Here is an 11,116-nt window from a genome sequence, read left to right as displayed (position 1 = left end):
TCGGGCTGTGACTATGATAAAGTGTTGTATTATATTTCAATAGAACCTTTTGCACATGAGGATTAACAAATTCGCTACCGCGATCTGATTGAATTTTTCTATATCAATCCTGTTCAAGAATACTTTCTAAAGCATGAGCAAGTTCAACACCTCTCTTTGATTGCAATGGAATGGCATATATATACCGACTAAAGAGACTAATTGCCACTAGAATATATTTGTAGGGTGTATGAGGACACCTTTGTATCGTGTCTAAAGTTAAAAGACCAGTTTGCATTATATGCGGAAGGAAAAGGCTTTAGTTTGTCGATACTGGTGGCCAGGAAGCCTGCGATTCCGATGCAGTGTGTAACTTGGTTTATTTTCTAGATACCCCTTTGCTTTTTTAATGTGCTGCCATCTATGTTAGAGGCAAATTTAGAAAGCATTTTGGGGGAAATTGGACTTTTCGCTGCACAGATACATTTATTGAAATGTTTAAGAATCTCGACCCTTTTGAACGCAAACATGTAGTGTAATATCCACTCTCCTTTTGTATACTGGAGGATGATTCAATCCGTCGTCAATTTTGACTAGCCACCATCGTTGGTGTTATAAAATATTTGCTGCTGCTAGTATTTTCCTATATTGAATCATCTTCTTTTTTAAATGGTGGTGGTGTTGGTGTTGTTGGAGGACCTTATTCTTTTAGTTTCTTTAGAATTTGCTTATTGCCAATAAGACTTTTGGGGAATTTCGATATATTTAGAAACGCATATAGATTATTGTCAAAAGATATAAGTCCTTTACGATTCGTCACTAGATCACAAATTAAATCAACTAGATCATAAACTTTCCCCTGAATTTTAATTCATTTCCCTGTGCTGTCAACTTGAACTTGAGAATCACTTTCCAACATGGGATATGCTAATACTCTTTTACTCTGTTCTCGATTGGTCACTGGCAATAGGTTTCCAATTGTTTTCACTATGGAATTCAATTCCTTCTCCTTTGATTGCAATGCTGAATCTTGAGGAAATGTTTCCTGTTTAGGGGGATCTGTGATGGTGACGGTGGGTCTCTCACGATAAGGTCTATGTTTGTCCACACGTCGCAATGCATCTTGAAGTAAAACTAGCTTTTTGTCATCGGCAATATTCTCATCATTAATGAATTTGGTTTGATTGTCTTCAAAATGTTCCACGGGTAAGAGGACAACTTAAAATGGCATCAATTTATAGGGCTTAGCCATTCTCTAGAGAAAACTGTTTACAAGTCCTGCAATTATTGGCAGTAAAAGCGTAAAAAAGCTACCGCCCGGTCGAAGGAGATGTTTTCTTTTAAAAATTTTTCCCTTGTTTATACAAGTCAAGGCGCGTACAGTGGAATGATGTTGCTTTGTCTGTTTTCTAACACCTTCTGGCAAGTGTAAATTGCCCCCAGTTAAATTTAAACAAAGTTCAGATATTAGATTAATGAAATCATTGTAAACATCGTGTTCGAGCATGGCCTTCCTGAGTGGAGGTTTTGAAGTGCCTAAAACAGAAAATAAATGTCGTTGTTCGTGAAGTATTTTTAATTTTACAACAGCAATTAATAAATTTGTATACTCTTCAGCAGAAAATGTAATGTAAAGTTTTTTTTAACAATACCGGTGACCACACCCAGATCGTCGGGAGTGATCTGATTTACACATAGCGAAATATAGCCGTGGGCCTTTTTTGTCGCCTGAGTGTATGCTGAGAGCAAAAATGGGGGAGCACCGGAATAAATTTGCTTACTAAGATTTTTTAGTGATCTAAAAACACGAACAACTCGATAGATAATATAGATGGGGCAATTCAAGGCAAAGGTTCTCATACATTTTCTCTGATGGGACAGATTGTGTAGAACAAGGGTTATGGAAATGTGTTCATGATAAGAGCGAATGGGGAACAGCTGCTCCATTTTCCCTGAAAAGTGTTGAATCGATTCAGCCAAATCATCAATAATCAGCCATGAGTTTGGTTCAATACTAGTGAAAAGGTCAAGTCCTTATAAGAATTGTATTGGTATGGATGTTGCAATAGCTTGCTTTTTATCGTAGGATTCTTGCCAAATACAATAACATTAACACATTTTCTTTGGCTTTTCCAACATCATTTTTTTACAATTTTTAATTATTTTAGCTAAAATTATCGTTTTCCCAGAGAATGATGGACCACACATAAACGACCTCAATGCTGTTTTAAATTGATAAATACTGCTGCTGCTGTTGTCATTAGTCAGACTACTAATAACTGTTAACCATACTTGTTCAATGAATAAATAATAATTTTTCCATAGGTCTATCTAGTACGTTAACAAGAAAAACAATATTTTATTCATTTATTCGACATAAAAACACTTGTTCAACAAGAGCAACATTTATTGAACAAAAACACTTGTTCAACAAGAACAACACTATTTGTACAATAACATTTATTAACATAAAAACACTTCTCTGTTCAAGAAGAAGAACAACATTTATTAACAACAATATTTTTTTTCTGTTCAAGAAGAATTATATTAATTATCAAAAACACCTTTCTGTTCAACAAGAACAACGACACTATATGTACAACAACACTTATTGTCATAAAACACACTTTTTGTCCAGCAAGAACACATTTGTACACACACACACACATATTTTTGTAGAATAGCACTATTGGTACAACATTTAAAAAAAACATGAACATGAATAGCACAGTTGAACACTATGAATTTAAAAGGAATACCCTCCTCCCTCCGGGAGCCGCGGGCCGAAGGCTGGCCGCGGGCGGGACCCCCCATTCCCCCAGGGTTGCTGTGTATCGAAACAGTATACAATAGTCACCGTCACTGCTGCTGCTGCTGGTTAGGTTGGGTTAATTCATGGTGAGGTTAGGTTTGGGTTAGGTTAATTTATCCAGAACAAGTTGATTGTGATAGTTTACACATTCAACCCGGTCTGAAATTCTATAGTGGCCGTGGGGGAGAATATTTGCACTAGTCTCGAGCACAAAGACTTCATCAGATATACACGACATTGCATACTTTTCCACTCTAACAGTATAATTTTTATACTGTAGAGACCAAATTTCGAGCACTTGTGCTATCGGTACTAGACTACTCTCTATACAGTCTCTGTTGACACTCCTGTTGAAATTGTTCTTTACAAAATGTGTAGGCCCCCCTTTACACACCTGCTTTATATTCCTGTTTTGAGTTTCTACGCATTAAACTTTAGGACCCGGGAATACCCAATGGATATCAAATCACTCCCCGTCTCTTATTTTAACATGAGTTGCTGATTTGGGGCCTGACGTTTCACCAAATCGGGGTAGAGGGACGGATTCCAGTTAGTGAAATTCATCCGCGAGCTGATGTGTTCCCCATTTTTTAAATCCCCCAATAAATCCCCGGTTTTTACTTTTAACAGCAGAGAATCTGTATTCCCATAGTAAATTTGAACCTCCCCCTCCCTTGGCCATTGTACCTTGCACATTTTGTAAAAAAACGACAACATGAGCTTTTTGGAAATTTCAAGTACTGAACTACCTCCTGCTATATTCTTTTTCAGTACTACATTTCTTTTTTTCCTTTGTAGAAGAACCATGCTTGCCCTTATGCTCGTGAATGAATTAAAATTGGGGTCGGCAATAATTCGTGCACACTCTTGAGGGTCAGTAATGACGTCACAACGAGATCTGTTGCGTACGCTTTCACAAATTTCACCAAACGCTGAATTTAGAATGAGTTTGTACATTTCCTTCTCTAATTTACTGTTTGCCCGAGAGCGTTTATCGAAAAAGGTATCGATAAACGTCTTTAAGTAGGGTTTTTGACTGAATTGCAGGACCCTATGTATTTTGGTGATCTTGAAACCATTGTTCACCATCCAGTGCAAAAGCACATGATGAACAACGATATTCTCTTTAGGGTCCAGATCTGCAATCAGTTTCTGCCTAGAGGGGGTCCAGTGCATCCCCATATCCTCAACCAATGATGGATTGTAGGGACTCAGTGAGTCCTTGGTCACTGGTCGATTAATACAGGGGAAAACAAAGTCTCTGACTGATTCACGAAGCACCAATGGAATGTGACCATCGATTTTAAAGAACCATCCTTGTGGCCCATTGTCCTCGACGGTGTTAATGTCGGGGAACTCACAAGGATTCTCAAGCCATTTATAGTTTCCACGCGGCAAAGAGTAGTGAGATATTGCCGAGGGATATAACGAGCTCATGTCCAAGAAAACTGCATTTGACTTAACACCAGTGTCTTGCCCGCTTGGATCTGTTGTCAAAACGCGATCCCCATGAAAAACAAACCCACCCCTCATTGGCCTTTCTACCAAAAGGTGTTGATCTACATCAGTTATCAAGCCTATTTCTTCTCTACTAATTTTTAAAATCAAATCCATCACCAAATGTGGTGTGGAAAAATAATACCCTATATCTAGTCGAAACTCTGAATAGATTTGATCCGTGTTCTTGCAGACAATATCTAAGAGAGTTAAAACGTCACTGGCCAAGTGCAGTCTACAATGATCCCTCCCATTTTTACAATTACCCTTAGCCCACACCTTCTTGGCAAATTCATATTCCACGGCTGTGCATTAACTGTTGGTTAGTGAATTAAAGAAAGCTTCATTTGGAGGTAATTTCTCCTCGCTTAAGCGAGCGCCAGAACAGTAATAGTCGCATGCATATACACCTTTACAGGTCAATAGGCCATACATTTCACTGTCTGGAAAGTGCTGTTTAAGGAAAGGAAAACTATCAAACTGCACTTGAAACACTTTTTCAAAACACTTTTTCAAACACTTTTAAGCAAAGGAAAACACTTTGCACTTGAATCAATTGACTCAATGCCTTGGGGAAAAACTAAAAGAATCTAAAAATCTGATTTGCTTCAGGCACGTATGCCCGTTATTCACTACCTGCCATTTCAACTCGAGAAGCACTAGCTTCTCTGCTTTTTTAGGGATTATTTTATAGGTAAATGAATTATTTACCCTTGGACTATCTACTCCCCCTCCCTCCCTGTGCATACGTGCCAAAGCCGGTAAAATAAATTTTAAATCATAATTTGCGCTGTGAATAAAAACTGGAATAAAAAACTACTGGCTTACATTCACATTGTATGATTGTTGCGCTAAAAATTACTACCCCCTGATTATATTTCCTGCCATAAGTGATTGTGGTCTCTGACTTTCCCTTTCCCCCTCTTTTTCCTCTAGTTCCTTTCCCTTTATCCCCCTCTTCAAACTCCCCCTTACAAACCCAGCATATTTTTTGATTTTTAACCGTGAGATGATCCTCTGCATACAATAACACTGGGTAATGGCTATTTCTCAAACGAGAAATAGCTCCATTAGCAGTGCCAATTAATTTGGTCAGTGCCTTGACCTTGAACTCACCCTTATCCAACGTTTCGACGATTTCTAAAAATTGCATTGTGTTAGAACTGTCTCTTTGTGCGTGGGCGTAGGAAACTGCAATGGCTCGATGTTTTTTGGTTCGATTCGGAAATCGAGGATTGTTCACTTCCACTAGCTTCGCCTCACAATCCAAAGAGATTTAATTGCTCTGGAGGAGGGTATTTTTAAAATTTTTAAAGCGTAAAATGGCCTTATCCCCGAAACTGTTTTTACTGACTGATAGCCATGCCGTCTACAATGATTAATATGATTCCAAAGTTTTAAATCGCTATGAAATCGATACAGGCATGTTGGACAGTAGAAACATACCCCCTTATTCTTTTTACCCTCCCCCAGAACTCTACTGATGTCTGTAATTGGGTTGAAATGGCCAATTGCATTGGGGTCACTTGGTGGTGTGTACAACAACCAAACCCAGTGCTTCACCAATTCAATTGACGGGCCCCTTACTGGGAACACCACCCCCTTCTTATTAGAACGAACCCCATCCTCAAATTCTGTTTTATATTGAACCACAGTAACGCCGATATTTAAATGGACATTGGCCCTTTCAAAAATATCAATAGACCTGAGCGTTACTGGGTATTTTCCCTCTAAACAAGAAAAATCTACAATGGGAAAATCGGACCCCTCCCTCCCATGTACAGCCCAATATTCTAAATTTTTCTTTGAAGCGTCACGGCTCGAATGGCTCGGCTCGAATGCTGACATGAGGAAATATAGGCTCGAATGCTGACATGAGGAAAGCGTACTTGAAACATTTTTGACCTGTTTCAAACAGATTCGTTGAACGCCCATGCAACCCTCGAAATAGGGAGTATATTTTAAAACTATAGACCCCTCAGAAACTGCCCCCCTCTTAAAATAAAATCTCTTTTAAATTTAAAATATTTACACTTAAATTTTCAACAAAAAGAACTACAGACCCACTCCCATTTTCGCTATAATTTTCAAGATGCGTAATAATGTAGTCTATCCAATCCATAAAAACACCCTCAAAATTTTCTAAATGTGGATAGACCACTCGCATCTCGGTATATACATAATGATGATAAACCTCGCTTTTACCCTCATTTAAATAAAACACCTTTGAAACAATTGAAACCTTAATTGAATCCCTACCCCCCCCCCCCACAACTGAATCTGGTTTTCTAGCAGTGCACGAATTCTATCTACATATATATGGACAGTTTCTATAGGGCCAAATACAAAATTACACCCCCATAAGTGAATTAAAAGGGTCCCCAAAAGCTGCAGCATAAACGACTATCATATTTAAAATTGAATTTGACAGTTGGAATTCAGGAAATGTTATAAAATGGGTATTATCAAATCCCCCTCCCCCTACCCCTCTTGTATATAATCACTACCCCCTCCCCCTCATTGTTCAATAATAGGGCTGTTCGATGCCACTTCATTCGATTGAAGTGTGTTCATGTAATCAGTGGGGGGAGGGTTCCCTGTTAATTCCCGGGTAAAATCATCTAAAAGTTGTAAGGTGTTTGGACTCAAGTCCTCCTGCTCAACTGCGCTATTATCAACATTAAAATAATCAGTTAAAAAATCGTCCATATTATCTGGTATTTCAAGTGAATTAGCATTCCATGGTGAATTGTTGAAGAGCTCCACAGGCACGTCTTCTTCTTCTCCAACTGATGAGCAAGGGGGTGATGGTGAATATGGTACCAATACAACCTACAAAAGAAAATAGCTTATTTTCAAAGTGTCTAAATCACCCTATTTTTAAAATAGGATTATTATTTAAAATGCGCTTAGTAGTAGTAGCAGTAGCATTTGGTTAATTAACTGTTCTGAAAGTTCCAACTTAATATAATCTAAAGGATAACATAGTAGGTTTCGATTTTGTTCAGTTAATGTTGTTCTTGTTGAACAGAAAAGTGTTTTTATAATATTTGTAGAAGCAAGATTAAGTTTCGTTAGTAATGCGGTTTATATTGCAAAGATTTTGCTATTTACTCTGGGAAATTATGACCGGAATATAATGCCTTTTTTGGCTTCACTAAGAGAATTCAGCTGGCGGAATGTATGCAATAATTGACATGATTCAAAAGGGAGAACGCTATATTTCCTTTGAGAGAAAAATGCCTTTTAATATCTCTCACACACTTTTACTGTATTGAAAAATGATGAAAAGAAAGGCCTAACACACTTTTACTGTGTTGAAAAATGATGAAAAGAAAGGCCTAAAAGAGATGGAAGAGATATGTAGATATTTTTCTGTAACCAGATAGAAAGTAGAGGTAAAAATGTTTACATTTCTATATTCTGGCTGCAGTATAGTAAGTTTTGATTTTGTTCAAACAGCCCCTCAAAAAATTTAATATTAATGCTCTATCTGATCTGAAAAAAAACTGGGGTCTTTTCTTGATAGTCTAAATCCTTCAGGTCTTCTCCTAAGAATAGCCTATTTCAGTGTGTCTAAACCAATCTACTTTGACCTTACATCCGTTAATGCAAGTTCGTTATTTTCCAGATTTTCCGGAACATATGATAAATAGAGGTCGAGAAGTCTCGCATCTCTTATCGAAGCCTTTATTACGTAAATTAGAATCTGGAATTATTTCGAAGTCTAACGATACATTCTCTAACATTCAAATTGACTTGGGAGAAAATTCATTAGCGGAAATAATATTTAAAAACTTAAATTATGATTTGCAGCTTGCATATGGAGGGTTGAAGGAGGCTCATTCTCGCCTTGTATAGTCAGCGTTTGTCTTGAAGACCCAGGCACTGCAGATTGCACGGAAGGCCCCGTAGCTAGACTGGGGCTTGAAGGGTGCGCATGTTTGGCTTGTAATAGGACCACAGATGCCCCCGCAGCATAAATGGGGTTTGAGGGGGCAGCATCTTGTCCGTGTGGGGCGGGGATAGTCACATTTTCGCCTTGCTCATGGAGTGTAGATGGACCTGTATCCTTCCTGATTTGTTTTAGGGTCGTGAAAGGGCAAGCATACTTAATAATTGATGGTTTCACAGGGGTTGCCTCTGTGTGCCTTGCCCTCTTTTCAGGAGGAGGCGCGCGTTTCTCATAATTGTCCTTAAAAAGAAGAAAAAATTTAGTATGGAATAACGATCCCCTTTTTACAGAAGAAAAATTAGTACCCCCACACCTAAACTTCAGTGTTGCGTGTAGGAATGACCACATTAATTTCTTGTCAAAGGGTGTACATGTCTGCACAAAGAATCCCCCCTTACTTTTCACGCGAAGAAACAGTTTGTTTTCACCCTACAGCGAAGGTGTTAGAAGCGAGACATTGCCCCTTCCCCCCATATAAACATTGAGTAGTCAAAATGGAAGATAATAATTTAGATAGTTCCGTAGGCTACAAACCCATAGCATAACTTTCGAACTGTTATAAGCTCAAGAAACAGGGGGCTGTTTAGATACAGACTTGTTAATAAGATAAAAAAAGATCGTTAACCTAGCGAATAGGCCTAAAATTTGCGATCATCGGTAAAAATGCTATTCAATTTACACTTAATATAGTCTTCTTGAAACTCCTAAAGACTTTTCTTTCTAACCTTGTGTATCAAAGTTAAAAAAACATAGTTTTCATGCTAATTTCCGGGGAATATAAAAGAAACTTTATCGAAAGAAAGTTAGAAAAAAAATTAAATAATGGCTCTCGTTTTCCTGCCAGACATTTCAAGATGTATCTAAAAACTATGCACTCTAAAGAGTTGTTAGCATCCCCCTCCCCCTTTTACATAATCCCCCTCCTTTTACACAATATCCTAAAAATATTTGTTAGACCTTAATTTTGGAAATAACTCGTTTCCCTCTTCCATACAACATAGAATTTCGCAAAGCCTGTAGTCTTACAAGCTTAATTAACTGCAATCTCTTTCTGCGTGTAACTGTTTTTAATTTGACGGGGAAAAGTATAAGGATTAAATTCATAAGGATTTAGCAAAGCCGGATGTACTTTAAAGGGTTCAATAACTACACCTGTTTAAATCTTTGCGGAAATGCCTAAGTCAAGTTAGCGGTATAAATGGAAACAGTATATTAAGGGTTGACAGAAAGTTGGCTGTCACTTTTAGATAAGAATAAATTTATCAAAAACGGGAATTAATTCTTATGAAAGAGTTAAAGCTGTAAACAGGGGGGGGGGGAGGGAGGATGGGTTTTACATGGTAAAAAAGAGTGTATTTTACGCTTTCTATCGACTATAAACATTATATAGTGGAGTTTATATTGTGGGGGAGTGGGTATCCCCTGAATTTGAATTTACTGGAGGGGTGACTATGTAAAATGATTTTATTTGGAAATAAACTAAGAAAATTTACTAAACAGAACTCACATTATAAATCAATGTAGACAAAGTTTCCAAATCAATAATATCAGATGTATTGTCCATGGTGTCTTAAAACTTTAAGATAGTTTAATCACAACGCATGTCCGTTATATACAAAATCTCAAGGGCGAATTGTGATGTAATGGGAAACCTTACATAACTTCCCTGATTGGCTTAGAAATAGACACGTGATCCGGTTCCCCTTTCGTGGATCAATAATTCCCCGCCGATTATGTAATCAATTTCTCAGAAATCCAGTTCCCCTCGAGTGGATCAATTATGCAATCAATTTCTCGGAAATCTGTCCCCCTCCGTAGATCAATAATCCTTGAATAAATTATAACCTGTCAGCCTTAGACTCAATTATAGATGGCAGCACGGTGTTCGTTTGATATATACAGAGGCCTCCCTACTGACCATGCTGAACAAAATGGCTATCTCAAAATTTTTATCGGATGACTTTGGGAAAAAAATCAGCGCGGGAGGAGGCCTAGTTGCCTCCAATTTCAGTTCGAATGAGCCCTCCCGTGATAGTATAGGACCACTGGGCCGATACGATCACCCCTGGGAAAAAAAGAAACAGACAAAATAACAAATAAATACGCATCCGTGATCTTTCTTCTGGCTAAAAATACAAAATTCCACATTTTTGCAGATAGGACCTAGAAATATCTACAGTATGTTTCTCTGGTACGCTGAATCTGATGGTGTGATTTTCATTAACGTTCTATGACTTTTAGTGGGTGCTTACCCTTTTTCGAAAATAAGGCAAATTTTCTCAGGTGCGTCAATTTTGATGGGTAAAACTAAACTTGATGAAACTTATATATTTGAAATCAGCATAAAAATTTGTTTCTTTTTGTGTATCTATTGGTATCAAAATTCTCACCTTTGTAACAATAGAAGTAGTAGTAGTAGTATTAGCAGTAGTTATAGTAGTAGCAACAATAATCCCAGTTTGGGTTCCAGAAGGGTCTTGGTTGCGACCACGCCATTTCTGGTTTGGCTTCAGTCTTGATTGACGCTGATGAATAGAAGGAGTCCATTGTTATAAGTCTACATGACGTCAGTAGAATGCTAACTTATACTTCTATGGAAGCTATAGCAAATACCATGTTATTCTATGGAAGCTATAGCAATTTGAAATATCATATGGAATTCTATGGAAGCTCTACACCTTTTCAAAGAGAGTCAGTACTCCCTTATCATATGGAATTTGGGTGAAGCTATATACTTTGCTTACGCCCCCGTACCAAACAGGTTCTTCTAGTAGTCCTATTCTACAGGTCATCACACTCTTTCAAAGAGAGTGAGTATCCTCTCACATAGCCTTATACTTCTACGACTTTACGTTCCTTCCGGTTTTTCTGGT

The sequence above is a fragment of the Artemia sp. Qi Xiang Cuo genome, chromosome 4 (assembly GCF_049724085.1).
Source record: "Artemia sp. Qi Xiang Cuo chromosome 4, ASM4972408v1, whole genome shotgun sequence".
Taxonomy (NCBI): domain Eukaryota; kingdom Metazoa; phylum Arthropoda; class Branchiopoda; order Anostraca; family Artemiidae; genus Artemia; species Artemia sp. Qi Xiang Cuo.
This window is presented reverse-complemented; position numbering follows the sequence as displayed.